Genomic DNA, 15,199 nt, shown 5'->3' with positions numbered 1-15,199 from the left:
TCCATTGGAGATAAAGGTGTATCTTGAAGGTGGAAGAAAGTTGTTGTAATGAGATCACTGGTGTCCAGGAAACCCTAGCTTTCCTGTCCTGGATCATGGGGAAATACCAGCAGTTGGACGAGAACTTTGCTATCATGCACGGAGTGAGGTAGGGGTCAAGAATACAACCAGTACAGGGTAGGATGAGTCACGGGAACAAAGGTGCATTCCAAGGACAGGGAGAAAAGTTTTCGCCTTGAGGGGAGCCACTCAGCTAGGGGTATAAGTGGAGAATTACTAGAAGAAGCCAAGTAGGGGCAGGAGACTGGGCAGAACCAGCAGAAGGTATATTTAGGGACTAGCAGGACAACTGTGACCCAGGCATCAAGTGGGCAAGGGGGACCACCTCCTGTGCTAGAATGACCACCACATCCGTCCCCTCCCCTGAATCGTGCACAAGAGTGGGGGGAGTTTGGAGTGGAAGTAAGGATACCTGTGTATACCAAGAGCTGGCTTAGAGGAAGTGGGTGGGGGAGCAATAGAGATAATTACCAGCTGTCTTCCTCTGAAATTGGGGCACTAGCTACCTGGATAACTAGCTAGAGTAGAAGGCTAGAACCAATAAAACAATTAACTCTCGGACTGAGTTCCCAGCACATGGAGTGCAAATGTTTGTGAGTATAATGGAAATAGGCAAGAGATCAAAGCCCAAGGATAACCCTCAGGGTCAGTACAGGATTTGATCCCTGACAGAAATATCAGGAAATGTTTTTGGAAGAATGTGTTGTTCTTGACATCAACCCAAAGATGTGGTTATTGCTCAAAACCTCCCAATTTTCTTTAAATGTTTTGTTTCTATCTGACCTATGAAAAACATTCAAATAATAGACAGTGCAGCTTGTGGTGGACTAATCATTTCTTCTTTAGAGTTATCTGTAGTTCCCACATTTTGTACATTAAGCACAAAATGATATCAGAAAAATTAAGAAAAGAATTTAAAATTGCCATGAGTGACGTTTTAAACCGATAAGCAAACTATATTAGATAAGAATCACCCAGTTAGGTCAGTTGCCACTCCTATAAAGTTTTGCTAGCGCTATAATTGGTTCCAGGACTCTTAGGGACTATTTTTTATTGTTAGTCATGAATAGATCAAGTATTGGAGCAGTGAAACACCAGGTGTGGGATTCTAAACAGCACAACAGATAAACTATATATGTCCTTAGGTGAAGTAGTTAATGTCCAAATTCATTTGTCTCGGTTTCTTATGTAAAGAGGATACAATATTACCTGCCATAATTGGTTATTTGCCAAATAAAATAACTAATGTAAAAGTATCCCCCCCCTTTCAGGAGTATAGGAAAAATATATAAAATCATTAAAACCACAGATGACTAAGGTTTGGAGGTTTTGCTTTTAGAATCTCAAGAAGTATCATAGAGTTCAATAATTTCTTCTATCAAGTTTCTTAGTTGGACACAATAAAATTCATTCTAGCTAGTTTAAGCGAAAAAAAAAGATCTGTTATAGGATATTAAGATGCTTATAAACTTATGATAATTCAAGCTTGGGATGCTACACAATCAGGAACAATGCAGCCAGGAGAAATATCTAATCCCTCCATGGGGTTCTTCTGGCAAAAACCTCACTACTTCTCCTGCCTTCCACTTAGCACCCATGGCACAGGGGACCTGGACACTGGATTCTTCATTGCAGCTGGAGGAACCAAACCCTTCTGCCACTGTGCTTGGCTCCATTCACATCAACCTTCCAGGCCTCCCACTGGCTATGTGCAAAACCCAAGCTGCAAGGGAGTCTGGGAATGTGGCTTTTGCTGTCCAGCCTCCACAGTATAGGAAGACCTGCTAGGAGGGGGTCAAAGCGGATGATGGACAAGCCAATCTGCAGTACACAGTGCCCACAAACAGAGCATTTTTAAGATCAAACACAAAACGAAAAATGCATTCTCCTGAGAAAAAGCAAGAAAAACAGGATTCCCTTTCATCTTAACAGCTGTGACAGATAAGGAGGTACTACTCTGAAAACAGAGCTGCAGCTGGTATTTTGCCATTAGACAAGAGCGAGCACACAAGAAGTACTTCAGGTGGGGAGACTGGAGGGCACGGGATGATGGGAATTATGTGCTTGATTATAAGCCCATCAGACTATTTGACTTTCTAAATGATAGGCATATTTTGGGTGTATCTGTCTGTTTAATATCCTGGAGAAAAATACATAATCATTAAACAGTGATTGTGTCTGGGTGTTAGAATTATGAGTGATTTTTATTTTCTTTTTAATATTTATCTGAGTTTTTTCATTTTCTTTCCAAGAGCATGGTTTAGAGTAAAACAAGAAAAAACTGTTCTTGGATTATCCAATGTGATATCATCATGGTCATGTTTTTCATTTGGTTGGGTGGTTTTTTTGTTTTATTTGTTTTACCTTTTACTTAGAAATAATTTCAAACTTACAGAAAATTTGTAAAAATAAGTACTACAAAGACCACGCATATCCCTTTACCCAAATTTGCTTACTGTTAACTCTCCTGCTTTGCCATAAGCACTGTGGTCATTTAATAAGATGTGATGTAGGGTGAAGTATTTATGGGTGAAATCATATGATGTCCGGGATTTGCTTTAAAATATCACAATGTGTTCGGGTACCGGGTGGTGCAGTTGGTTAAGCATCCGACCCTTGTTTTCAGCTCAGTTTGTGATCTCAGGGTCATGAGATCAAGGCCCCACGTTCAGCTCCACACTCAGCAGAGTCTGCTTAAGAATCTCTCCCTCTGCCCCTCCTCACCGCCGCACTCACGTGCTCTCGTTCTCTCTCTAAAACAAGTCTTTAAAAATAAATAAATAAAATAAAACATCACAACATGAGGAGGAAATAAGCATATAGGGAGAAAAGAAAAAACAACAGAAAGTTAATGGCTGTGAAGCTGGGTAATGAGTACATGGGGCTCCATATTTCTACTCCTTCTACTTTTGTTAAGTTTTTTAAATTTCAATAGAAAATGTTAAAAAATCAGCCAAAAAAAAAATAAGAAAGAATTCATCAGCCAAAAAAATCACACAACAGAATTTCAGTGATTTGACCGGCCCCAGTTTGTCACAAGAGAAATCAGTCCACCAAACATTCCAAAAAAAAGAACCTGAGAGTCTGCCAAGCAGCTAAAATTTTAGTCGAAAAGCAAAAATATTTAAATAAAATTAAGACCTTTACAACAAAGTTCGAAAAGTAATTCCTTGAAGCATATCAGAAAGACCTTCTTGGAGGTTGATGAAAGACCAGTCCCTCTGGATCTTCCAACATCCTCTATAAGGATCTATCCCTTTGGTAAACTAACTTCTGGCTGGTTCATTTTCTGGATTGTCCTTTGGCAAAAGGTTTAACAGTTTTTATAAAGATCTTTCTCAGCCTTTGTGGCAATAATTTCTCTTTTATGTATACACTCCCAAGGAAATAATCCAATGAATTAATTAGCAGCACCATGTTCCAGCTACATGAGAACACACCTGAGCCACATGCCCAGAGCCTGCACCTAAGGGAGCACTGACACACATTGCTGAGGTTCTGGGACACAAACAGGAAAGAATCCAGATGCCCAATATCAGGGCACAGCTAAGGAAATTACACTATAATCCTATTGTGGGAGAGCCCACAAACAACAGATATGACAAGTATGTGTACTGTATCAAAACCCATCATCAAGTTTAGAAGGAATGTTAAGGGGGAGAGCAGGACACAGAATACTGGTCCACACAGAATAACACAAATGAAGTTTCAAGTTTCATTGAAAAGGAAGAAGAGGAAACACAGGGAAGGAAAATAGAGTATTGTCTGCTTGCTTCTTTCTTTTGCAATGCTATATAACAGCATTGAAAGGAGGGAGGGAAGAAAAGGGGGAGGGAGGGAAAGAGAAACACAGCCTTACCTGTGGTATTTTAGTTACAATTTAAGGACTGATAAAGCCAAGATTATAGTGCACAGTAGATGAGAAGAAATCACTTATGGGCTCTTGAGCTAAATCTATCAGAATTCTTGATTGGATAAGCTACGAAAGAGTGTTAATCCATTTCCCTACATCCTGGCCAATACTAAGTGACCTTAAATAAGGTGGAAGGTGGGGCACCTGGGTGACTCAGTCCGTTAAGCATCAGACTCTTGATTTCAGCTCAGGTCATGATCTCAGGGTCATGGGGTTGAACCCTGTGTGGAGCCTGCCATGGAGCCACTCAAGGAGTCTGCTTGGGATTCTCTCACTCTGCCTCTGCCCCTCCCCCCATGCTTAGGCTGTCTCGCGTCCTCTTTAAGAAAAGAAAAAAAACTTAGGGGTGCCTGGGTGGCGCAGTCGGTCAAGCACCAGACTCCTAGTTTCAGCTTGGGTCAGGATCTCAGGGTCATGGGATTGAACCCCATATTAGGCTCAGCGCTCATTGCAGAGTCTGCTTGGGGTTCTCTCTCCTTCTCCCTCTGTCCCTCTCACTTGTGTGCACTCTCTCTCTCTCTCAAGATAAATAAATAAATCTTAAAAAGAAAAAAACTTAAAAAAATAAGGTGGAAGGTAAAACATTCAAAAAATAATTTTAGGGGCGCCTGGGTGGCTCAGTTGGTTAAACGACTGCCTTCAGCTCAGGTCATGATTCCAGGGTCCTGGGATCGAGCCCCGCATTGGGCTCCCTGCTCATGCAGGAAGCCTGCTTCTCCCTCTGCCTGCTGCTCCCCCTGCTTGTGCTCTTTTCCTCTCTCTCTCTCACTCGCTCTTGCTATCTCTCTCTATGTGTCAAATAAATAAATAAAATCTTAAAAAAATAATAATAATTTTAAAACACACTTTCTTTGTTATACAGATGTGGGTAAGTAAATTTTAACCCAAATATAAAACAAACAATATTATTAGCATCCCTCAATCTCTTTTCCAGTCTCCTGACGTTTCCCCTCTCCCCCAGCATGTTAATTAAGGCACCAGACATCTATGTCCTGAACTTTTACAACTGTAACAATCATATCAAAAAAAGCAAAACTCAGGGGATATAATCCTAAAGTAACTATTTTTGTTTCCCTATTCACCTAAATCTGCTCCATAGAGCTAGTTCTCTTTTCTCTAAGTGGAAAACTTGGGTATGACTTTTCTGGTAACTGTCAGGTGATGTGAGGTCCTAATCAGTAGTTCAAATGTCTAGTTTCTTGTTAAGAGTCAAGCTCTTGGCTTAATTTTGTCCCCCTCCCTTTTCCTCAGCTCAGGCCTCTTGCAGAGAGAGAAGCCATTAGTAGGGAAGAGGCTATGGTCAGCCATTTCCCTATTTATCCCACAGGTGCTATGCCCTCTCCTCCTTACACATATGGCTATCCTCTCCAACGATGGGGCACAGAGAGGAAGAAAAAAGTAAACTGGGCAGGGAAGTCCCCATACTGACTGGTACCCAGCAGATGTTTTCAGATTACTCTCGCTCATGAGTATTTCTAGTTCCTTAGAGACCCCCTCCATTGCTGGGGACCTCTGTCCTGCAGGTTCCTTAATGTGGGTGATGCACTCTCCTCACTCCCAAACATTCCACGGTATCTCTAGTTTTTCTGTTTGCTCATGCAAGTGGCCCTGTTAGTTGGGATCTAAGAACATGCTAAGAACAAATCTGCACTGCTTTAAGCCACCATATTTGAGGTAACTTGTTACAGCAGCAATACAGCAGTTACAGGAATCTATTATACTGAGTCATTTGCGGTTGGCTTTCCTGCTCTGACATTCGCTGGTTGCAAGTCTTCCAGAACGACAGAAGAGTAGGTAAAATCATTTTGTGGCTTCAAACCACTGCAACTTCTGAAAACTTTCACATGATAATACGAATGGGTTGTCATCAAATTAATATGACTAGATACTCTTATAATCAAGTGACTCTATAAAGAAAAGTTAGACAAATCCAAAATATTGGACATTCTATAAGACAACTGTCCTGGTCTCTTCAAAACGTCAGTATCGTTATTTAAAAAAAATTTTTTTTAACCTTTCTAAATTACAATATTCTAAACAGCAACCAAAAATAATGTGTTAAATTTGAACTTGAGGGAAATTTGGGAAATGTAAATATGGACTGGTTATAAGATAAAATTAAGGAAGTATTGTTAATTTTCTTAGGGGTAATAACACAGTTATGTAAGAGAATGTCCTCATTTTAGGGGATGTGACTCTACTCTTCAGGGGTAAATGGTCACAGTATCTGCAATTTCAAAATGTTTCACCAAAAAAGGATATATATTTAAATACGTGGCAAAATATTATTTAATCTGCGTGGTGGTATAGAATAATTTACTGCACAATTTTTCTGAACGTTTAGAAACTTTGTAATAAAAAGCTAGGAATTTATTTTTTAGAACTGTTTATAAATGTTTGTTGAACTATTGCTCAGAAACTACATTTTGGCTTAAAACGCCCTTTTGTATAGAACATTCTAAAATTATTTGTAGGAACTCAGAGTTGTGGCTAGAATATGGCAAGATAAGTACTATCATATGTAAAGTAGTTAAATGAGTTTCCAGTTAGAAAGCTGATGGGAAAAAAGTGATGTCACTCTATGAATCAGTGGAAAATTACTGCCCTCTAATTGAAGAAAGTAACCTGGTAGAATGGGGATTTTTGGTCTCAGCAGGTCAGAGATTTTCATTTCTTGCTTTTGCCAAGAGAAGGATAAAAATGAAACTCTGAAAATAAGAAATGGAAACTTATGGACAAGTTAAAAAAAAAGACACAAAAATTATTCCCTAAACCCCAACATCCTAGAACCAGTAGCAGAGGGAAACTGCAATAAATTTGTGTTATCCAATTTAACTGATCTCAGAACTGTGCCAGCCATTTCCCATTGACATATTACTATAAAACGACATCAGAGGGAATTAATATCATTCTAGTCAGTCTAGAGATAAGAAAAGGATCAGTTAGCAATACAATGAAAAACACTGCTATGTAGTTGGCCTCTTGGACTTTTTTTAAAAATATGATTGATCAACATTTCCTATTTGCATTAAAGCAATACTTAAAGTTTTTATTAAAATACTCAAATGAGGGCACCTGGGTGGCTCAGCTGGTTAAATGGCTGCCTTCCCGTCGGCTTAGGTCATGATCCCGGCCTCCTAGGATCAGAGTCCCATATCCAGCTCCCTACTCAGTGGAGAGTCTGCTTCTCTCGCTCCCTCTCCCTCTCCTGCTCTCTCATGTGAGCACTCTCAAATAAATGACTAAAATCTTTAAAAAAAAAAAAGAAAAGGTCTTTCCTTAAAAAAAACTCAAATGATGTTGTTAGTTTTTATTTGAAAAATATACAGCTAAAATCTACAAGGAAATCTGAGCAGAAAATTAAAATTTGAGCTTGTAGATAGCATAACCAGGATATCTGCTGCCACCTAGTGGAGAATGACTGAATTACAGGAAAAGCCTGAGAGGTAGGGGAGATTATCAATCTCTAGTTTAAAGTACAGAAAATCCTTTCTGATGGCTAATATTCCATTGTATATATGTAGCACATCTTCTTTGTCCATTTGTCTGTTGAAGAGCATCTCAGTTCCTTCCACAGTTTGGCTATTGTGGACATTGCTGCTATGAACATTGGGGTACATGTGCCCCTTCTTTTTACTACATCTGTGTCTCTGGGGCAAATACCCAGTAGTGCAATTGCTGGGTCGTAGCATAGCTCTATTTTTAACGTCTTGGAACCGCCATACTGTTCTCCAGAGTGGCTGTACCAGCTTGCATTCCCACCAACAGTGTAAGAAGGTTCCCCTTTCTCCACAACCTCACCAACACTTGTTGTTTCCTGTCTTATTAATTTTGGCCATTCTAGCTGGTATAAGATGGTATCTCAGGATGAATACCCACCATTTGCATCGACATGGATGGAACTGGAGGGGACTATGCTAAGCGAAATAAGTCAAGCAGAGAAAGACAATTATTATATGGTTTCAATCATATGTGGAACATTAGGAATAGTGTGAAGGACCACAGGGGAAGGGAGGGAAAACTGAGTGGGAAGAAACCAGAGAGGGAGACAAACCATAAGAGACTCTGGACTCCAGGAAACAAATGGAGGGTTACAGAAGGGAGAGGGGTGGGGGGTTGGGGTGACCAGGTGATGGGTATTAAGGAGGGCACGTTGGTATGAGCATTAGGTGTTATATGCAACTAATGAATCGTTGAACACTACAACAAAAACTTGTGATGTACTATATGCTGGCTAACTGAACATAATAAAAATAAAGTACAGAAAATCTTCTAAATTTTCTATTTCTGAATCTCTGTTTCTTATATTGATGCACACAAAAAAATTTAACTTCTCCCATTCTGGTTACCAAATACACCCAGTTTATCACACATTCTAAACACAATGGGCTATGTACTCAAATAGTTTGCTTTTCTGCCATCCCTCACTACCTTTGACCAGGCTTTGCTGAATCTTTTTTTCCCACCCCTAAACAACATTTTGGGCAGAATCTATGTCTTTCCAGTCAATTTATTAAAAATTCTACTATTAGTAAAATTTGAATTTCAAATCCAATTTAATGATCACACCTTCTCCTCATCCCATCAGCAGGCCAGCTTTGGCTTGAGAGACTCAGAATGAGAAATGGCTATGGTCTGTTCTTTCACTCCTACCCCTCTCCCTCTTCAAAGAACTACTCACAAAAAGTACCAGGCTCAGTTTCTCTTTATCTTTAGGTTTTATTTAAATTCCAGTTCGTTAACATAGAGTGTAATATTAGTTTCAGGTGTACAATATAGTGATTCAACACTTCCATACAGCACCCAGTGCTCATCACATCAGGTGCCCTCCTTAATCACCATCACCTGTATAACCCATTCCCCCCCACCTCCCCTCTAGTAACCAACATTTTGTTATCAATAGTTAAGAATCTGTTTCTTAGTTTGCCTTTCTCTTGTTTTCCCCTATGATCAGTTGTTTTGTTTCTTAAATTCCACATGAGTGAAATCATATGGTATTCGTCTTTCTCTAACTTACTTCACCTAGCATAATACTCTCTAGCTCCATCCATGTCATTGCATGGCAAGATTTCATTCTTTTATAGCTGAGTAATATTCCACTGTGTGTGTGTATATACCACTGCTTTATCCATTCATCCGTCAATGGACATTTGGACTCTTTCTATAATTTGGCTATTGCTGATAATGCTGCTATAAACATCAGGGTGCATGTACCCCTTCGAATTAGTATTTCTGTATCCTTTGGGTAAATACCTAGTAGTGCAATTGCTGGATCACAGGATAGTTCTGTTTTTAATTTTTTGAGGAAACTCCATACTGTTTTCCAGAGTGGCTGTTCCAATTTGCATTCCCATTCTTTTTTTAAAAAAAAAAAGAAAATGACAGAAAAATATCATTTATGTATGTTGATGCAAAAATTCTAAAATAAAATAGTAAACAGAATCCAATGCCACATTAAGAAAATAATACACCATGTCCAATGGATTTATTCCAGGAACTACAAGAGTGGTTCATTATTAGAAAATCAATTACTATAATTCCCCATATTAATAGATCTAAGAAGGAAAATCATATGATGATCTCCATAAAGACTGAAAAAATATTTGACAAAACTCAAAACCTATTCCTTATGTAAAAAAAAAAAGCACTCAAAAATATAGGAACGTAATAAAATGTATACACCTCAGTCTTGAACCCAGCATCCTACAGATGACATAATTGTATATACACAAAATCTTAGAGAATCCATGGTAAAACTAACCAAATAATAAAAGAATTCTAAAGTTAGCAAGATATAAAACTAATATACACAAATCAACAGCCTTTAGATACACTAAGAATCAGTTTCAAGATATAATGGAGGAAAAAAGCCCTATTTACAACAGCAACCAAAAAAAAGATAAATTCTAAGGTATAAACTTAACAAGAAATGTGCAAAATCAACATAAGGAAAACTCTGAAACATTCTTGAAACACCCACAAATTAACTTGAACAAATGGAAAGACATTATATGTTCTTAAATATGATCACTCATATTAAAAAGACATCTGTTCTTCCTAAGATAACTTATAAATTAAATAAGATTCTTCAAAAATATACCAATAAGCTTTTTTCTAGAACTAGAAAGCTGATACTAAAATTCATATGGAAAAATAAACATGCAAGAATAGCTTTTTTTAAAAAATGAAAAAGAAGAGCTATAAGGGAAAAGTAGCTGTACTAGATATCAAAATATAAAACTTCTATAAAGTTTGGTACTGGCACATAAATAAATCAATGTACATATGGAAATTTGGAATGTGATCAAAGTGGTATCAAAAAAGCACTGGGTCATATATAGGGTGTGAGGACAACTTGATAACCATTATGAAAAAGATAAAATTGGATCCGTACCTCAAATCATACACAAAAATAACTCCAAATGGATAAGAAGTTCTAAAAGTAAGAAATAAGATCAGGGGCGCCTGGGTGGCTCAGTCGGTTAAGCGTCTGCCTTCAGCTCAGGTCATGATCTCAGGGTCCTGGGATTGAGCCCCACATCGTACTCCCTACTCAGCAGGGAGACTGCTTCTCCCTCTCCCCTGGCCCTACTCATGTTCTCCCTTGCTATCTCTCTCTCTCTCAAATAAATAAATAAATAAAATCTTTAAAAAAAAAAAAAGAAAGATCATATAAATACCAGATGAAATCAATGGTAAATTCTTTTATAACTTGAATGTGGGAAAAGGCTTTTTCTGATTCAAAATCCAGATTCAGTAAAAGAAAATACTGATAAATTTGACTACAAAAAAAAAATTAAAAACTCACATCACATAAGAGAATACCAAAAGTAGAGTCAAATGACAAATCACTCACTGCAAGAAAAATATTTGCAATATATATCACAGATAATGGGTAATACCCCTTATATGTAAATTATTTTTAGAAATCAAAGGAACCAAAAACCCAATATAAAAATGGGCAAAAAAGGGGCGCCTGAGTGGCTCAGTTGGTTAAGCGACTGCCTTTGGCTCAGGTCGTGATCCTGGGGTCCTGGGATGGAGCCCCGAAGCATCGGGCTCCCTGCTCAGCAGGGAGTTTGCTTCTCCTTCCGACCCTCCCCCCTTTCATACTCTCTTTCTCCCTCTCTCTCTTTCTGTCTCTCATTCTCTGTCTCTCAAAGAAATTAATAAAATCTTTTTTAAAAAATGGGCAAAAAAATATGAATACACAATTCACCATTATGTGCTGGAGGAAAAAGCTGTGAAGGTGAACAGGCTCCTGTTTTGTTGGGCTGTGCAGAGTTACAAAGGCCACCAACCTCTCTTTTAAAAGAGGGATAAATAGGCGCCTGGGTGGCTCAGTTGGTTAAACGGCTGCCTTTGGCTCAGGCCATGATCCTGGAGTCTCGGGATCGAGTCCCACGTCAGGCTCCTGCTCAGCAGGGAGTCTGCTTCTCCCTCTGACCCTCTTCCCTCTCGTGCTTTCTATCTCTCATTCTCTCTCTCTCAAATAAATAAATAAAATCTTTAAAAAAAAAAAAAAAAAGAGGGATAAATACTAGCAAGCCACAAGGGTTGCTTTAACTACAGGGCTGTTTTAAAACACCTCTCAGGGCCATTTAATTGACAATAGCATGAGTTAGAAAGTTTTCATTAGTCTAACAGCAGGGCCAGTTTTATCTATGATTAATGACAACTGAGGACTGAGGATACCACCAAAGTGCATTTGTAATTTTGCATGTCTATATATGTGGCTTTAAAAGTGACCAATTAAGGGGCGCCTGGCTGGCTCAGTCGTTAAGGCTCTGCCTTCGGCTCAGGTTATAATCCGGGAGTCCTGGGATTGAGCCCCGCATCGAGCCCCGCATCGGGCTCCCTGCTGGGCGGGAGGCCTGCTTCTCCCTCTCCCACTCCCCCTGCCTTTGTTCCTTCTCTCACTGTGTCTCTCTCTGTCAAATAAATAAATAAAATCTTTAAAAAAAAAAGTAACCAATTAAGTATGTATGCTTACCTTTAAAAAAAAAACTACTTTTATTTCTAACAATTGACTAGACTGCATTATGGTCTCCTTAACAATTTATTGTTAAGTGGTTGGAATTTCAGGTCTCCTCCAACCAGGAGACCCTGTGACACTGATAATTCTATGATGGCTCAGTTTGGCAAGCATAATCAACATGCCATTGGCCACTTGGTGGCAATAGACTCCTAATTATCTACAAAGTTCTTTAAAGGTATTAACAGCCTTCTGATTAATTGGAAACTAATTTATAAAAACATTTCAGGCAGGTCACAAGTTGACTTAGTTGGAAAGGTCAGCAAAATGCTGAGTATCTTTTAAAAGGGCATTTGAAGCAAAGCAAAACAAATCCTGTCTGTCAAAAATATAGTTGTAGATATGCTTTAGAAAATTGTTAGGAACGATCTTGGGAGGTAGAAAAGGTTGAGAGGAGAAGTGCTGACATAGTAATGATAACTAAAAAGACACACTGAAAAGAGATACCATGAGTAATATTAGGAACCTACTACTGTTTAACCATCTGAGCTTTAGCAAGCCAGTTACCTTTACAGAGCCTTAATTTCTTTCTGAGCAAGATCAACAGGGTCAGCAAATATTTTCTGTGAAGTGTCAGATAATAAATGCTTTAAGCTTCATGGACTATATATTGTCACAACTACTCAACTCTGTCCCTGAAGCATAAAAGCAGCAAATGAGGATAAACAATAAACAAATGAGCATTGCTCTGCTCCAATAAAACTTTATGGACGCTGAAATTTTTATTTCACGTAGTTTCCACATGTCATGAAATATTACTATTCTTTTGTTTGCAACCACTTAAGAATGTAAAAACCATTATTAGCTAGCAGGTCATTAAAAAATCAGCTGTCAGCCTGGACTTGGCTCCTGGAGCTATTGGCAATCCCTTGGCTGGATGGTCTGTCTCTCGGGTCTGGCTAGGTCTGTTAATTAAACTGCTATTGATTCCCTATTTAGCTAACTCTGGGGTTAAACTTCGTTTACAACTTTTGGTACCCTCTTTTACAGCCTAAAGCAGTTTCTCAAGCTTTACTTACACACATACCCATTAAATAAGAATTAAAAAGACTGGGGCACCTGGGTGGCTCAGTTGGTTAAGCAGCTGCCTTCCGATCAGGTCATGATCCCAGGATCCTGGGATTGAGTCCCGCATCAGGCTCCTTGCTCAGCAGGGAGCCCACTTTTTCCCTCTGCCTTTGGCTCCCCCTGCTTGTGCTCTCGCTCGCTCGCTCGCTCGCTTTCTCTCTGTGTCAAATAAATAAAATCTTAAAAAAAAAAGAGAAAGAATTAAAAAGGCTCTCTTATGAAGCTCCTATTATTTAAAATAGTAATGTTTGGTGTTCCAAACGTATATACAATCGTGGGTTTTCAAACTTTACATGTCCTCCTCCTCCTCTACCACAGAGATTCCCAGACTTGTCTTCACACATCTAAAGATCGCTGCCTTACAGATGCTTATACTTGAAAATTCCAAGTCGGGAAGCCCTCCAAAAACCTCACTTCTCCTTTCTGCTATTAAAGAACAACAATTTTCCACGAACTCTAAATAATGGTGGCCAAACTTACCATTTACTTCGTGGAACTACCAGTTCCAGGTATGACCTCCACTTGACTTCCTCTCAGTCCTTTCTTCCACCTGGTCAGAATCCAAAGTATGAGAGGGAATAAGAATTCCTGTATTTGTCCTTCTCCCCTGGCACCTAAGACTATGAGACCAGATATGATCAACTCGATAACCATCTAACTGGTTACAATAGCTCCGAGAACAAAACTTAGGGAACCCTCAGTAGGGTCAGTCTGTGCAAAACATCGTCAAACTGGGGGGCGCCTGGGTGGCTCAGTCATCAAGCCTGACTTCGGATCAGGTCATGATCTCCGGGTCCTAGGATCCGCTCCGTTCTCAGCAAGAGTCTGCTTCTCCCTCCCCCTCTCCCTTTACCCCTTCCCGCTTCCTCCTTCCCCCTGTCCCCGCCCCCGCCCCCGTGGTCTGTCTCCTTCTCTCTCAAATAAATAAATAAAATCTTTAAAAAATATATCTTCAAACTGTATGGAGAAGGAAAGAAGCTACCTGCCTTTAAATCCATACATGACTAAAAGAAGCCCCGAAACTTCTGAGGAATAGCAATCATCCCTGGGCCGTAGCGGGGTGCCTGGGCGGCCACGAATAACCCTGAAGCACCCCCCCAGAGCCACGCCAAGCAGCGTGTGCCCGCAAGGAATCAGAAAATCACTAGCCCACGGGGCATGCGTATGTAGCACCAAAGGGCAGTGTGCGCCTGCGCACCTACGTCGCCGGCCGCACAGTTACGCCAAAGGCGTCGGGAAGCACGTCATCCACCCCGCGGGGGAGGCAGTCGTGGTGCTAAGGGGGTCCTCCAACATACCTACCCCATAAGAAACAGAGCTCTTCTTCACGGCTGAGGGCATCCACGTTAGCTAGTTCGTGTACCGCGGCAAGAAGGCCCAGCTCAGCATCGGCCATATGCCTCCAATGGACACCATTCCTGAAAACATGATGCCCTGTCCTGTGTTGCCTGGAGGAGAAGCCTGCGATGGAGGCAAGCTGGCCCGAGCCTCCGCGAACGACGCCTTTGTTACCTACCGCAACCTGAGACCAAGGAGACCCAAGTGAAGCTGCCCTCGGGCTCCAAGAAGGTCATCTCCTCAGCCCATAGAGCTGTGGCCCGTGTAATGGCCGGAGGTGACCGCACTTACAAGCCCATCCTGAAATATACTGTGCCTACCACAAGTATAAGGAGAAGAGGAATTGCTAGCCACGCATGCGGGGTGTGGCCGTGAACCCTGTGGAGCATCCCTTCAGAGGTGGCAACTACCAGCACATCGGCAAACTTGATACCATCTTCAAAGATGCCCCCCCTCCCCCGCAAAGTGGGTCTCATCGCTGCCCAGGGGACTGGGCATCTCAGAGAAACCAAGACTACGCAGAACATGAACTAGGACTGGGGAGGTTCAATAAAGTATCTTTCTGCCACTTAAAAAAAATGAAAAAATAACGACAACAAAAAACAACCCACTTCTTCTGGGAAGAGACAGGGATTATAAAATGGCCCATCTCCCATATAGAAGTATTTCTCTGTTAAGGAGGCTCAGAAGAGAAAAGGAAGTTCCTGTCCACCCTCTGAAGTCACTAGGGACTATTAGCACCCTTGGGGCACATGAGGAATCCGGGCCTAGAAGTTTCTTACCCC

The 15,199-nt window shown here is 40.4% G+C and overlaps 1 pseudogene; it reads left to right on the top strand.

Moving 5' to 3' along the window:
• The first annotated feature begins 13,539 nt into the window (after window positions 1-13,539).
• Window positions 13,540-14,948, top strand: LOC113915918 (annotated as a pseudogene).
• Window positions 14,949-15,199: the final 251 nt, after the last annotated feature.

The sequence above is a fragment of the Zalophus californianus genome, chromosome 1, assembly GCF_009762305.2.
Source record: "Zalophus californianus isolate mZalCal1 chromosome 1, mZalCal1.pri.v2, whole genome shotgun sequence".
NCBI classification, from domain to species: domain Eukaryota; kingdom Metazoa; phylum Chordata; class Mammalia; order Carnivora; family Otariidae; genus Zalophus; species Zalophus californianus.
Note: the sequence above shows the minus strand (reverse complement) of the source record. Positions and strands in the feature narration are given on the sequence as shown.